A 13,803-nucleotide genomic window follows, 5' to 3' on the forward strand; every position below is an offset into this window, starting at 1 on the left:
TGGGAACTAGCAATGCCAGTTTGGTAAACAAAGGAACTGGTCTCTCTCTATCTTTGAATCATTTTTAATGGGCATAAAGATAAAATGAAATGTGTATATTAGTAACCCATGTTAACAATTATTTAGTTGCTCCCATCATGAAGGTCAAGCTATCAGTTTGAGTATTTCATGCGAAAGAGGTGACTTCCCCCTACAGATTTGCCTCTATTAAACCCAGGTACCAATGAAAAAGAGGCTCACTATCACACATTACAGTACATTACTATGCAGAACAGAGTACTTCGCTAGGGGTGGTTTTGTTAAAAAATGTTGTGAATAATGTATTTGAAAACATATTTTCATAGTAACATTGGGAAAATTAGTGTAGTAACCTATGAACGAAGTTAGGACCGATAATGCATAATTTTTCTGCACCCTCCTAAAAAGCGATGACACGAAGGAAGACTTGCGGAGGAATAAAAGTGGACAAGCACAGTCAAAAGCACATCTTTTTTTCTGTTTAACTGGTAGAAACGTTGGTAATGGGAAAAAGATGTTTGCTGGCGCCCGGCATGAGTGTCGGCAGTATGTGGCACATTAGGAGGAACAGGATGTGTATATTGGAGGAGCCATGCCCAGAACAAAGGCCCAACATTTAAGATGTGGAGAGTGTAGAGCGGATGGGCTCACACAAGTAAAACAACATTGACAATGCCAAATGTTTGGGCTTTTGTGTAGGCATGGGAAAGGCACTTTCCAGGCACTGCCATAATGGTTTTAACTGACTGTTGATGGTAGCAGGTGTAAAATAGTGTGAGTAGCAGGGCATCAAACAGCAGTTTCTGGCAAATGCCTAAAAAATTATACACAAGCCAAAACTGTTGGCTGTACCAATGCTTGATGTTAACAGGACTTAAGTGAACGACACACATAGTGCTTATTAATCAAGTGGATGAAGGCAGGCCTGATTTAGACATTTTTATTGTACTAATAGCATGTGTGTATAACTTCCAATAAGCTGAGAGGATAACTCTCTGGCAATTTGTTTGTTTTGTGAGCAAGACGACACAAAGCAGCACAGGTTTCAATCATGGTCCATTGAGCGCATGATGAAAAATGTATTCATTTTAATTAATTAAGTAATTAACTCTCAGAGGACTGCGTCGAGAAAACACCAGCAGGCGGAGTGTCAAGTTTGATAGTAAGGCTTGAATAGAGCGAGAACAAGGAGTTCCAATGAGGAGCTGTTTTGGGTGGAGAGGGGCAGGGACTGGGTAGGGATTAGCACGACCATGAGCACTCAATAGGCTGACAAATAACCAAACAACACCTTTAATAGTTTCGGCTTATAGGCAGGTCTGCCAACTAATACCCAAAAACACTTCAGCAAAAGTAATTTTTTATGAAACAGGTCACAAACCTAGAGCTTGTTGTGGTTAAACGTAGAGAAGACAGGCGTGTTCGGTATGCATTAAATACCTAGTGATGGATAGCTGAGATGGAAGTACTCATTTCAAATGTTTTTTTTTTCATGTAGTGAAGGGAAGCACAAGCACTTGCCATCATTAATGATACAAATGTCTCCATCTGGTCCCCAAAAGTGGGTGAAGGAATTGGAATCTATAGTACCATCTTTTTCGCCCCTTTTCCAATTCAATGCAGAGGGTCAAAAGAGTCACCTCTTTCTAGAGTACTAGTAGCAGCAGTAGTAGTATGTTTATGTTATTAAGGTGACACTAATTACCAGTAAAATAACTGTTTCAAGGTGCCGAACAAACATGCAAACACATTATATAATAATACATCAATTACAGTACTTTAAACAAACTCTATGAAGCACCTAGCAGGACAAATGGTACATTCGTGGTCTGATATGATATGATATTTCATTTATAACGTGCCTGTACACAAGTGATTCTAGGCGTGACAAGAAAAGGGAGGGAAACAAAAGGAGGACAAGAAAAACAATCTTACTAGGCCTTGTGTCATTCAGATTGTGCAAATGCAACGATGCAAAGTGCAGGAGGAAGGGAGAGGGGCAAGTGCCAGGGAGAGGGAAAGGGGAGTGCAATCAGGGCAGCATTGCTCTGAGTAAGTACAGCCAGAGAAGCACAGCTCGGGGTAAGTACAGTGAGGCAGAGGACTGTAGTGGTTACAGTTACAGCCCCAAAGTGCACGATAGGCCCGGAGGCAGTGCAGAGGAGCCTGGTACCCAGTGAGGCTCTGAGGGTAGCCAAGAAACCAAAAGGAAACGGTGTGCAGGTTCTGTGGAACACTTGCAACCTAAGCACACTCTTAGGCCGATTCATGGAATAATTAGCGCGGCGCAAGTGGGCAAAAACGTGCGAATCGCAGTGGAATAGCGAAAATCGCAGTGGAAGTGCGAAAATCGCACGAAAAGCAGCGCACATCGATTCATGGAAGGCCGTGCGCGAGAAAACCATCGGATGTGCGATAAAAAAGTGCGCGGCGCACGTTGGCGCACAGGCCATCTAACTGCGTGCGCCAGGTCACAGCGAAAATCGCACAGGCCACAGCGAAAATCGCACATAGCGCGGCGCACGCAACAAAAGTAGGCGGAACATGGGGCGTAACACTCGGAATGGGGAACAACTTGCCAAAACGTGGGCGTCACGGGGGAAGTACAGGGTACAAGTGCGCGGAACGCCCACACGCTCGCCTACAACACGAATTCATGGAATAGAATAGGGCAAAAAAGCGCACGCTCAAACCAGCGCACAGGCACAAACACGACCACCACAAGAAAGCAGGCGGTAGCGTCTCTGCGCCTGGAAGAAATGTGCGCCAAAAGGTGCGCCAACAAATAGCACCTATATACAGCCATGATGAATGTCCTATACTGTGGCCCTCCAGGACAAATGATGTGCAAAGGGGTACCCACAAACACGGACACCCGCTGACAAAAAATACGTGTGCGTGTATACCGGGGTGCGCGGGAAGTCTCACACGCGACTTCGGCAGGGTACGTGTATTTCAGGGGTGCGCGGGAAGATCCACACGCGATTGGCCCAGTGCGAGCAGGGTACGTGTATTCCATGGGTGCGCGGGAAGTTCCACACGCGATTTCGGCAGGGAAAGTGTATTTCAGGGGTGCGCGGGAAGTTCCACACACGATTGGCCCAGTGCGAGCAGGGTACGTGTATTTCAGGGGTGCGCGGGAAGTTCCACACACGATTTCAGCAGGGTATGTGTATTCCAGGGGTGCGCGGGAAGTTCCACACGCGATTTCAGCAGGGTACGTGTATTTCAGGGGTGCGCGTGAAGTTCCACACGCGATTGGCCCAGTGCGAGCAGGGTACGTGTATTCCATGGGTGCGCGGGAAGTTCCACACGCGATTTCGGCAGGGTATGTGTATTTCAGGGGTGCGCGGGAAGTTCCACACGCGATTGGCCCAGTGCGAGCAGGGTACGTGTATTTCAGGGGTGCGCGGGAAGTTCCACACACGATTTCAGCAGGGTATGTGTATTCCAGGGGTTCTGGGGAGTACTACACGTGAATTGGCCGTGTGGGTCCTCCCAGGTGTACGCTCCACAACCTCCACGGCCCCTGCAGGCAGCCCACACCACGGGGGACTACCCTGCACCCCTGCTCATGTCCCGCAGGCAGCCCATCCACCATGGGCATGCCCCCCAGCCAACCCGCATGTCACCTTGCACTACTGATCAACAATGCATGTCTCCCACCACCCCCACCCCCCAGCCACCAGGGGCACCCTCCACCAGGCCCCCACTCATGTCTCCCACCACCCCCACCCCCCTGCCTCCATGGGCAGCCACCACCAGGCCCCCACTCATGTCTCCCACCACCCCCACCCCCCTGCCACCATGGGCAGCCCCCACCAGGCCCCCACTCATGTCTCCCACCACCCCCACCCCCCTGCCACCATGGGCAGCCCCCACCAGGCCCCCACTCATGTCTCCCACCACCCCCACCACCCAGCAGTGCAGGGGCAGCCTCCACCAGGCCCCCACTCATGTCTCCCACCACCCCCACCCCCCAGCAGTGCAGGGGCACCCTCCACCAGGCCCCCACTCATGTCTCCCACCACCCCCACCACCCAGCAGTGCAGGGGCAGCCTCCACCAGGCCCCCACCCATGTCTCCCACTCCCCCCACCCCCCAGCAGTGCAGGGGCAGCCTCCACCAGGCCCCCACTCATGTCTCCCACCACCCCCACCCCCCAGCAGTGCAGGGGCAGCCTCCACCAGGCCCCCACTCATGTCTCCCACCACCCCCACCCCCAGTAGTGCAGGGGCAGCCTCCACCCGGCCCCCACTCATGTCTCCCACCACCCCCACCCCCCAGCAGTGCAGGGGCAGCCTCCACCAGGCCCCCACTCATGTCTCCCACCACCCCCACCCCCCTGCCACCATGGGCAGCCCCCACCAGGCCCCCACTCATGTCTCCCACCACCCCCACCCCCAGCAGTGCAGGGGCAGCCCCCACCAGGCCCCCACTCATGTCTCCCACCACCCCCACCACCCAGCAGTGCAGGGGCAGCCTCCACCAGGCCCCCACTCATGTCTCCCACCACCCCCACCCCCCTGTCACCATGGGAGCCCCCACCAGGCCCCCACTCATGTCTCCCACCACCCCCACCCCCCAGCAGTGCAGGGGCAGCCTCCACCAGGCCCCCACTCATGTCTCCCACCACCCCCACCCCCCTGCCACCATGGGCAGCCCCCACCAGGCCCCCACTCATGTCTCCCACCACCCCCACCCCCCAGCAGTGCAGGGGCACCCTCCACCAGGCCCCCACTCATGTCTCCCACCACCCCCACCCCCCAGCAGTGCAGGGGAAGCCTCCACCAGGCCCCCACCCATGTCTCCCACCACCCCCACCCCCCAGCCACCAGGGGCACCCTCCACCAGACCCCCACTCATGTCCCCCTGCACCCCCACCACCCAGCATCCAGGGGCACCCTCCACCAGGCCCCCACCCATGTCTCCCACCACCCCCACCCCCCAGCAGGGCAGGGGCAGCCTCCACCAGGCCCCCACTCATGTCTCCCACCACCTAGCAGTGCAGGGGCACCCTCCACCAGGCCCCCACTCATGTCTCCCACCACCCCCACCCCCCAGCAGTGCAGGGGCAGCCTCCACCAGGCCCCCACTCATGTCTCCCACCACCCCCACCCCCCTGCCACCATGGGCAGCCCCCACCAGGCCCCCACTCATGTCTCCCACCACCCCCACCACCCAGCAGTGCAGGGGCAGCCTCCACCAGGCCCCCACTCATGTCTCCCACCACCCCCACCCCCCTGCCACCATGGGCAGCCCCCACCAGGCCCCCACTCATGTCTCCCACCACCCCCACCCCCCAGCAGTGCAGGGGCAGCCTCCACCAGGCCCCCACTCATGTCTCCCACCACCCCCACCCCCCTGCCACCATGGGCAGCCCCCACCAGGCCCCCACTCATGTCTCCCACCACCCCCACCCCCCAGCAGTGCAGGGGCAGCCTCCACCAGGCCCCCACTCATGTCTCCCACCACCCCCACCCCCCTGCCACCATGGGCAGCCCCCACCAGGCCCCCACTCATGTCTCCCACCACCCCCACCACCCAGCAGTGCAGGGGCACCCTCCACCAGGCCCCCACTCATGTCTCCCACCACCCCCACCCCCCAGCAGTGCAGGGGCAGCCTCCACCAGGCCCCCACTCATGTCTCCCACCACCCCCACCCCCCTGCCACCATGGGCAGCCCCCACCAGGCCCCCACTCGTGTCTCCCACCACCCCCACCCCCCTGCCACCATGGGCAGCCCCCACCAGGCCCCCACTCATGTCTCCCACCACCCCCACCCCCCAGCAGTGCAGGGGCACCCTCCACCAGGCCCCCACCCATGTCTCCCACCACCCCCACCCCCCAGCCACCATGGGCAGCCTCCACCAGGTCCTCACAATCCCCAATCATGTGCGTTATGGTCAGCCTCCACAGCCAAAAAGCCCTACCAAGTAACCCATTCACCCACATGGAAATGGAAATTACATGTTACACCCCCAATGTTCATGAAGCTAATGAACCCATGTCCGTCACACACAATGGTTGCAATTGAATGGGAAAACACCCAACATGACATGCATGAAACCAATGAGATGATACCACACAGTGAAGTATGAAAACAAAATTGTATTGAAAAAAATTAAAGAATGCTAAAGAAATGAAACAAACTACAATGGGAATGAGAAAAAATAAGCTGCATGTCCGTATAAAAAAATAAAAAACAGCAAATCAGAATCCAAAAAAATGTGGTCCAAAGTCAAATGTAAAAAAATTTCTATCCAATCAAGAACTATGTAAAAAACTTCCAAGGGTCCATGAGCCCAACTGAACAAAGGAAACCTACAAAAAAAACCTAACTAAAATGCAACTATATACAAAAAGTGGAGCAGTGTCCGTCGACTCCAAATCATAATAAGAAACAAAGGAAACCTAAAACTAAAGAACTATATACAAAGGCGGCGGGCAAGTCCAGCGGCTCACTCCGTGGTGTTCCGGGCCAGGGCATCATCGAACTCCTGTTCGATGTCCCGGAGGCGGTCCTGTTCCATGTCCCCGAGGGTCCGCAGGGACGACGCCGTGTCCTCCTCCAACCCCCTGCGGATTGCCTCGAGGCACTCGGCCCGCCTCAGGGCCCTCCGCATGGAGTTCTCCGCCCTGACCATTGTGAGCTGCGCCTCTTCCGCCCGCCGCCGCTCCGCACCTATGGCGTGGCCCAACCGCTGCCACACGGAAGACACTCTCTGTCCTGGGTCCTCCTGCCTTCCGGCCGATGCCTGCCCCTCCGATGTCGAAGGCCCCGAGCCTTCATGGCTCCCACCATGTTGCTGCTGCTGCTCTGCCTCTGCCCGTGCACTGCCTCCTGCTGCCTGCACATCCTCTGCCGGCTGGGGTGCAGTTGTTGTTGTGGCCACCCCTGCTGGACCTCCGACTCCCGACTGTGGCAGGGATGCCTCCTCCACCAGCCTGGCCGCACCGTCAGAGGCAGCTCCACAGGGCACCCAGGTGACTGATGGGTGGGAAGATGGCACAGAGGACGACTGGCGCGTAGGGGGTCCAGTTGAGGAGGGGGTCGGAGCAAGCCCCATCAGACGGAGGAATCCGGCCTGGGTGACCTGTCCCAGCAGGCTGACGTGGTCAACGAGCCATTCGAGATGACGTGCAGTCTCTCCATGAAAAGACTGCAGGTCACCTCGCATGGCCCGTTGACGCAACGCCACACCAGCCAGGACAGGCTCAACCCGGACCTGGATGGCCACGTCCGCAGGCAGAGGAAGGCCAGTTGACGTCAGCTCATCCCCTGCCTGAAAACGTGTCTGGACGTAGGCATCCCTGCTGGTGCAAGATGATGCAGGGACAGGATCGGGGACAGGATTGCACACAGGCACCTCCGCGGCGGCCTGTGCTGCCTCCTGTCCCTGGTCCTGCACTGCACCACTAGCACCAGTGGGATCCCCACCTCCAGACCCCGTCTCTGGTGCTTGCACGGCCTCCTCCTCCACCAAACCCCCCACCAACCTGGATGACTCTGTGCCATCTTCCCCTGTTGGGCCCTGTGGGGTCCCAGCTGCCCCTTCTGCTGCCGAGGAGTCCAACTCCAACCTCCGCCTCTTGGACCTCCCTCCGGCAGCTGCGGCCTGGGACACGGCACCGGACTCCTCACTCCCCGACGAGATGACAACACGGGAGGGGAGCCGGGCCTTGCGTCTCCGGCTGGCGGTGGGATCCCCGCCGCTGTGCTCCACAGCACCTTCTCCGCCCTCTTCATCAGTTGACGCTGCAGACAGGGAGAAACAAAACACAGGCATCAGGGCACTGTACAATGGACACATACACACATGACAGTTGCACAGGAGTGGCATTGGCAAACCTCAGACATGTCATCACAATCCCCAACACACATGTCATTGCAACTCGCACACATGAGCCATACCACAGCCATATCGCAACTGCCAGCACCATCCCCACACATACAACAGCATGAGCAGCCAAAGGGGAGCCAGACATCACATGCAACACAGGAAGTGCACCACACATGTACATACACCACCACACTTGCATGCATGTGTACACCTCTGCCAAGTGTCGCACTGTTCAGACGGGCATCCATGTCACATCTGCCAATCAGGCTTCCACATACCGCTGTCAGTGTTGCACCCTTGTCAAATACACACACATGCACATGTACACAGTGCTCATACATGCAGCCGAAAACAACATACATGCGTGACATCACGGACATGTCTACTTACTTACACATTCATCCAAACATGTGTGCACGCACAACTGCATTTGGCATGCAAGCCTACACACACAAGCACCATCCATGTCTCACACATTACAGCCCTCGCATGTGTCAGCCCCACGGCCCTGTACACCCCCACCCATACTCGACCCCATACAAACAGATGTGCAACCTGCACACTACCGAATAATCACCACACGCACTGCTCACAATCAGGATGCATGTACACTCACCGCTCGACTCCAGACGGGTCTGCTTCTCCAGGACCTGGATGTGGAGCGCTGGGGATATGCGTTCCAGGACCCTCATCTGTTCTTCCGAGAAGTGGCCCCGGCGCCCCTTGGCATCCGCTGCCTTCAAGAGGCGCCGGGCCTTGTTCAGGGTCCTGGACCTGAAGTCCTCCCAGCGCTTCCTGACATGTTGTAAGTCCCGGACTGCCACCCCCTCCGCGTTGATGGCAGTCACGATGTCAGTCCAGATCCGAGTCCGTCCTTCCTTGTCGCCGCGGGAACTTCCGAACAGGCCATCATACTGCCCCAGGACTTGCTCCACCAGGACACCAACTTCGGTGGCACTGAAGCTGGTGCCCCTCTGCCTCTCTGGCCGGGGGTTGTCAGTGGTCACAGATGGTGTTTGCCCCGACATGACAACCCCAGAGGCAGGAGTGGGTGGGCAACTGGGTCCTGGGGCTGGGCTGTGGAGCGATGGAATCCCAGTCGGGAGTCTTCGGTTCCAGCAGGGGTGGTCACAGCAACAGCACCCCTGGCTGATGTGCAGGCAGCAAATGGCAGTGCACGTGGGCAGCAGGCAGTCAGGCAGCAGCAGATGGCAGGTGGGAGCGTGCTCGGGGCTCTGGGGGGCAGTAGTTCGGCCTTCTGGGCAGGAGCGTGGTCTTCTGTGTGCTTACGCGTGGCCATCTTGGTACGGAGTGATTTTGCACGTGAAAATCGAGGAAAGGCCCTTAGCGCGTAAGCGCGTCAGCACGCATACGCGATTCTATTGGACCAAAGGCCCTCAGCGCGTAAACGCGTCAGCACGCATACGTGAATCTATTGGACCAAAGGCCCTCAGCGCGTAAGCGCGTCTTTGACGTGACCCGCACGGGTGTTTCCCACACAGCACGTGATGACAGAGCACACGTGGAAAGACTGCACGTCAGAGTGTCATCGCATGTAATTGGACAGCACGTCAGAGTGTCATCGCGTGTAATTGGACAAAAGTGCGCGTACACGCGATTGGCCTATGTACGTGTATATCAGGGGTGCGCGGGCACTTACACACGCAAGAACGTCAGCGCACCTGTATCCCGGGGTGCGCGGGAATTTCCACACGCTATTGGACTGGGTACTGGATTTCAGGGGTGCGCCGGTCACACGCTCGCCTACAACACGCGCAACGCATAAATTTGCGCGCTAACAAAATAACAAGCTCAGACCCAGGATGAACATACCGTTCCTAGCAGCAGTGGGCGTGGGCTACCAAAGAAGGAGGAGGAGGATAGTCAGGGCCAGAATATTCACACCCAGAACCAGCCTTTTCGGGATGCCTGATGACCAGGTGCATGGGAAGTACAGGTTTCCACCACACATTATACTGGACCTGGTGAGTGAGTGGGAGGATGACCTCACATCACCCACCCTGTGCTCCCAAGCACTCAGCCCCCTGGAGAAGGTCCTCAATGTACTGCACTTCTTAGCCACTGGATCATTTCAGCGGACAAGTGCCATTGTGGGTGTTGTATCACAGGCCACCCAGTCACGCTGCCTACACCAGGTCTTGAACATCATCACTGCACGCCCATCAGTCCGCAGGCACATATACCTGCCCAGAACACCTGCAGAAAGGCATGCTGCCGCACTGGATTTTTACGGTGTGGCACGATTCCCCAAAGTGCTAGGTGCCATCGACTGCACCCATGTGGCTCTACGTCCCCCCAGGGCATCAGAGCACATCTATAGGAACCGCAAGCACTGGCATTCCATCAACGTGCAGGTAGTATGTAATGCCAAGGGAATCATCACCTCAGTATATGCCAACTATCCCGGGTCAACCCACGACAGCTTCATTTACCGAATGTCCACCCTAAGCCGGGACCTAGAAGCTGGGCGGCATGGCGATACATGGCTGCTTGGTGAGTATGAATGCCACTGCACATGCATGCATGTCAGATACTGAGCAAGGTCACAACCCCACCAATGATACCAATCACCACCTCCACAGGGGACAGTGCATACCCTCTCAGCCCCCACATGATGACGCCAATTCGGAACCCCACCACGCCACCCGAGGTAAGATATAACACAGCCCACATTACAACCCGGGGCATAGTGGAGCGCACATTCGGAGTGCTAAAGTCACGCTTTCGCTCCCTTGACCGTTCTGGCGGGCAGCTGTTGTACGCTCCCCCAGTAGTGTGCAGGATCATAGTGGCAGCATGTGTCCTGCACAACGTTGCAACACGCCGGGGCCTGGCCGTGGACATGGTGGTGGCCCCACATCCCCAACCACATGCACAGCCACTGCGCATGGGCGGGGAAAGGGCACGGGGGGAGGCAGCCCGTACACAGCTAGTGGCTAATTACTTCACATAGAAATCACACCCCTGTGGAGTGCACACTGCCCTGGCACATTCCATCTGACAATCAATGATGACTCAACCTGACACTGATCCTGAATGTCTGGAGAATGAAGCGTGAAAACCATATCAGCCTGAGATTGTTCACCTGGAAGTGTCACAATGTGTGCATCCCTACCCACACAGACACCACCAATGCAGTTTTGTGAAGTAACACATTCAAGCAGCTAAAATGAATACCCACTTGCAAAATGCAACAAGAGGACAGTGCCATGTCAGCCAACCCAACCCCAGCACCGCCACACGACACACCGTGCCATGTCATGCTATTTGCAGGTAAACAAAGTAATCCCCACAACATGACACTAGTGTCACAATGTACAGTGTCCCTAATTGAAACTTGCAACACCTTAAATGCTCACAGTAATGCAGGACCAACAACAAACTTGAGCAGGTACTACCATTAACATGACATCACAAATGTTATATATTAGTAGTCTCACCACCTGGAAATGCCTGCACTCCCACCACTACCAACTGTGCAGTGTTGGCGCCATGTAGAGTTGTAGGTGCACTGCTGCCAACATGGACCCTATCTCCAGACTAGAGGGCCTTGTGTAGACATGAGGAAGGGACCTGCAAATTGGGAGGTAGACACAGATGATGAGTTACACATCAATGCAACATGCAGTGTACAACACAACAGCAATATGCACTAGGAATGTATACACAGTATTGACCTAGACTACCCACACATGTAGTGGGAGTCCAATGTCACCATGTACGTCAATGTCACTTGGGCACACCCTTTGCAAGCCCATGGAAACGGGAAGCAGGAGGGGTGTGTGTGACTCAAACCCAAGCATCTGAACCAAATACATTACAAGCCTGCATGTGCCCAGCCACAATGCAGCGTATGCCCACAGGAACCACGGAAGCCAACAAATTGTCCCAAAAAATTGGGAATAAAATAATTAAAAATAAAAATAAAAATAAAAATAAAAAAAAATAAAAAATGGCCATTGATGGGCCCGGGGGGGTTGGGGAGGCCACCCAGGAGGTCCGAGGACAGGGTGCACACCAGAACCCACCTGTGTGGATCCTGGGAAAAAAAAACACCTCCATGGGCTCATGGCCCACACGGCTACCCTATTGTGGGAGTATCACTGCTGTCGCTATTATCACCCTGTGCAGCTGCATCCGGAGGTGGTTGCACTATGGGAGGCAGCCCACGCAAGGCCCTAGTCTGCTCCTCCATGGCTGCAAGCATGCGGGAGTGGTAGGTCTGGTTCTGGAGGATGAGTGTGCGGAGGTCCCCATGCAACAACTCACGGGATGCCCGGACCTCCGCCCTCGTTGCCTGCATCTCAGCTGAGAGCGTACGGGTGAGATGCTCCAGCTGCTGTTCTGTCCTTTGGTGTGTTGAAGCCTCAAGCTCAACAAGAGTCGTCCTGAGGTGAAGGAGCTCCTGCCTCAGGGCTTCCCTGTGGCCCTGGGACTCAATGGAGATGGCCTCCTGCAGAGTTGCCAGTGCCGCCCACCTGTCCCTGTTGGACCCCAACATGTCCTCCCTGTGTGACTGGCAGATGGAGTCGGTTGCCTGCTGTAGTCGCTCCATCAGCCTTTCAGGGGGGACAATGGAAGTGGCCACCCTATCCATGGCCTGAGCCATCATCTCGGATGATGCTGCCTGTTGGGTTGCCATACCGTAAATGGATTGCTCCCATGCAGTATTGCCAGGTGGCGTACGGCCACCACGTCGGCGGGCACCACACCTGTCTGGGGCAAGGCGAACTGCGCCTTGCTGTGCCGGCACTGCCTGAGGCTGCAGGACTGCATTCCCCCTCTGATCTGCTGGCCCAGGAATAGGATCAGATGTCGCGGAGTGTGACCCTGCATCCGTAACCACCAAAGGCTTACCTGCCAACACTGACATCCCCATTGAGGGTTCTGACCCTGGTGCAGGTGGGTGGGACAGAACAGAATCCCTCCCTGGAACACTCACCTGCGACGGCACGTAGGTCTCATCCGAATCAACACCTGAGTACAGCTCGGGGGAGGTGCAGCCAGAGACACCCCTTGAGAGCACGACCTGCAGCAGTTGTGGGTTCTCACCCACCACCACACCACGTCCCTCACTGGTGGTTGGTCGGCCCTCAGACCCCTCCTGGGTCTGCACCATCTCCACAACCCCAGCAGTATCAGGTGCGTCTTCCCCTGCAAAGACATAAAAACAAAGAAATGGAAACAGGCATTAGCACCATGGCACACAATGAGGGCTGAGAAGCAAGAGAACCAGTACTTGATTGACACATGTCCCACATGACTAAAACCCTCCCATGCATGCACCCTCACTGCGTATGAAGAGCAGGCAAATGGCACACACTGATGACACCAAGATGGAAGATGAACACATTTCCTGCATGCTGCCTGGCAGTGGCATCACACATTGGCCTGTGATTGCCAGGTGAAACACACATGCCATCACACAGATGGCATGTACCATTGCTATTGAGTGAAGATGGAGAGGAGGGCAGCACCTATTCATTCAGTCCAGTTCCCACATGTAATAGCTTTTCTAATTCAAACAGCTCAGATTTTTCACCTGGAGCTGCCAGTCCGAAATGGTCCAATTGCACAGGGACATGTGTGAACAAATGATATCCAGGTAACAAAGTCACTCCACTTTACCATAGCCATGTCAGACATGTGACTAGAGGACTGCGACATGCCTAGTAAAAGTGGTGGAATGCAAACAATCTGACTGAATGAACAGTGAAAAATAAGCAACAATGTTGTGGCAAGGTGACACTTCAAGGGCAACTGGCGTGCAGTTGGGCTAGATGTCTACTGTTGGCAGAAGGGATACTGCTATGGCCAAATGCAGCTGCGCAGGATGTATTGCATGAAGCACATGGCTGACCCATACAACTCAGGTGCACACACTCTCACCTGGCACACAAACAGAAGCCCTCACACACAC

The sequence above is a fragment of the Ambystoma mexicanum genome, chromosome 10 (genome assembly GCF_040938575.1).
Source record: "Ambystoma mexicanum isolate Mex_15411 chromosome 10, UKY_AmexF1_1, whole genome shotgun sequence".
Classification (NCBI taxonomy): Eukaryota; Metazoa; Chordata; class Amphibia; order Caudata; family Ambystomatidae; genus Ambystoma; species Ambystoma mexicanum.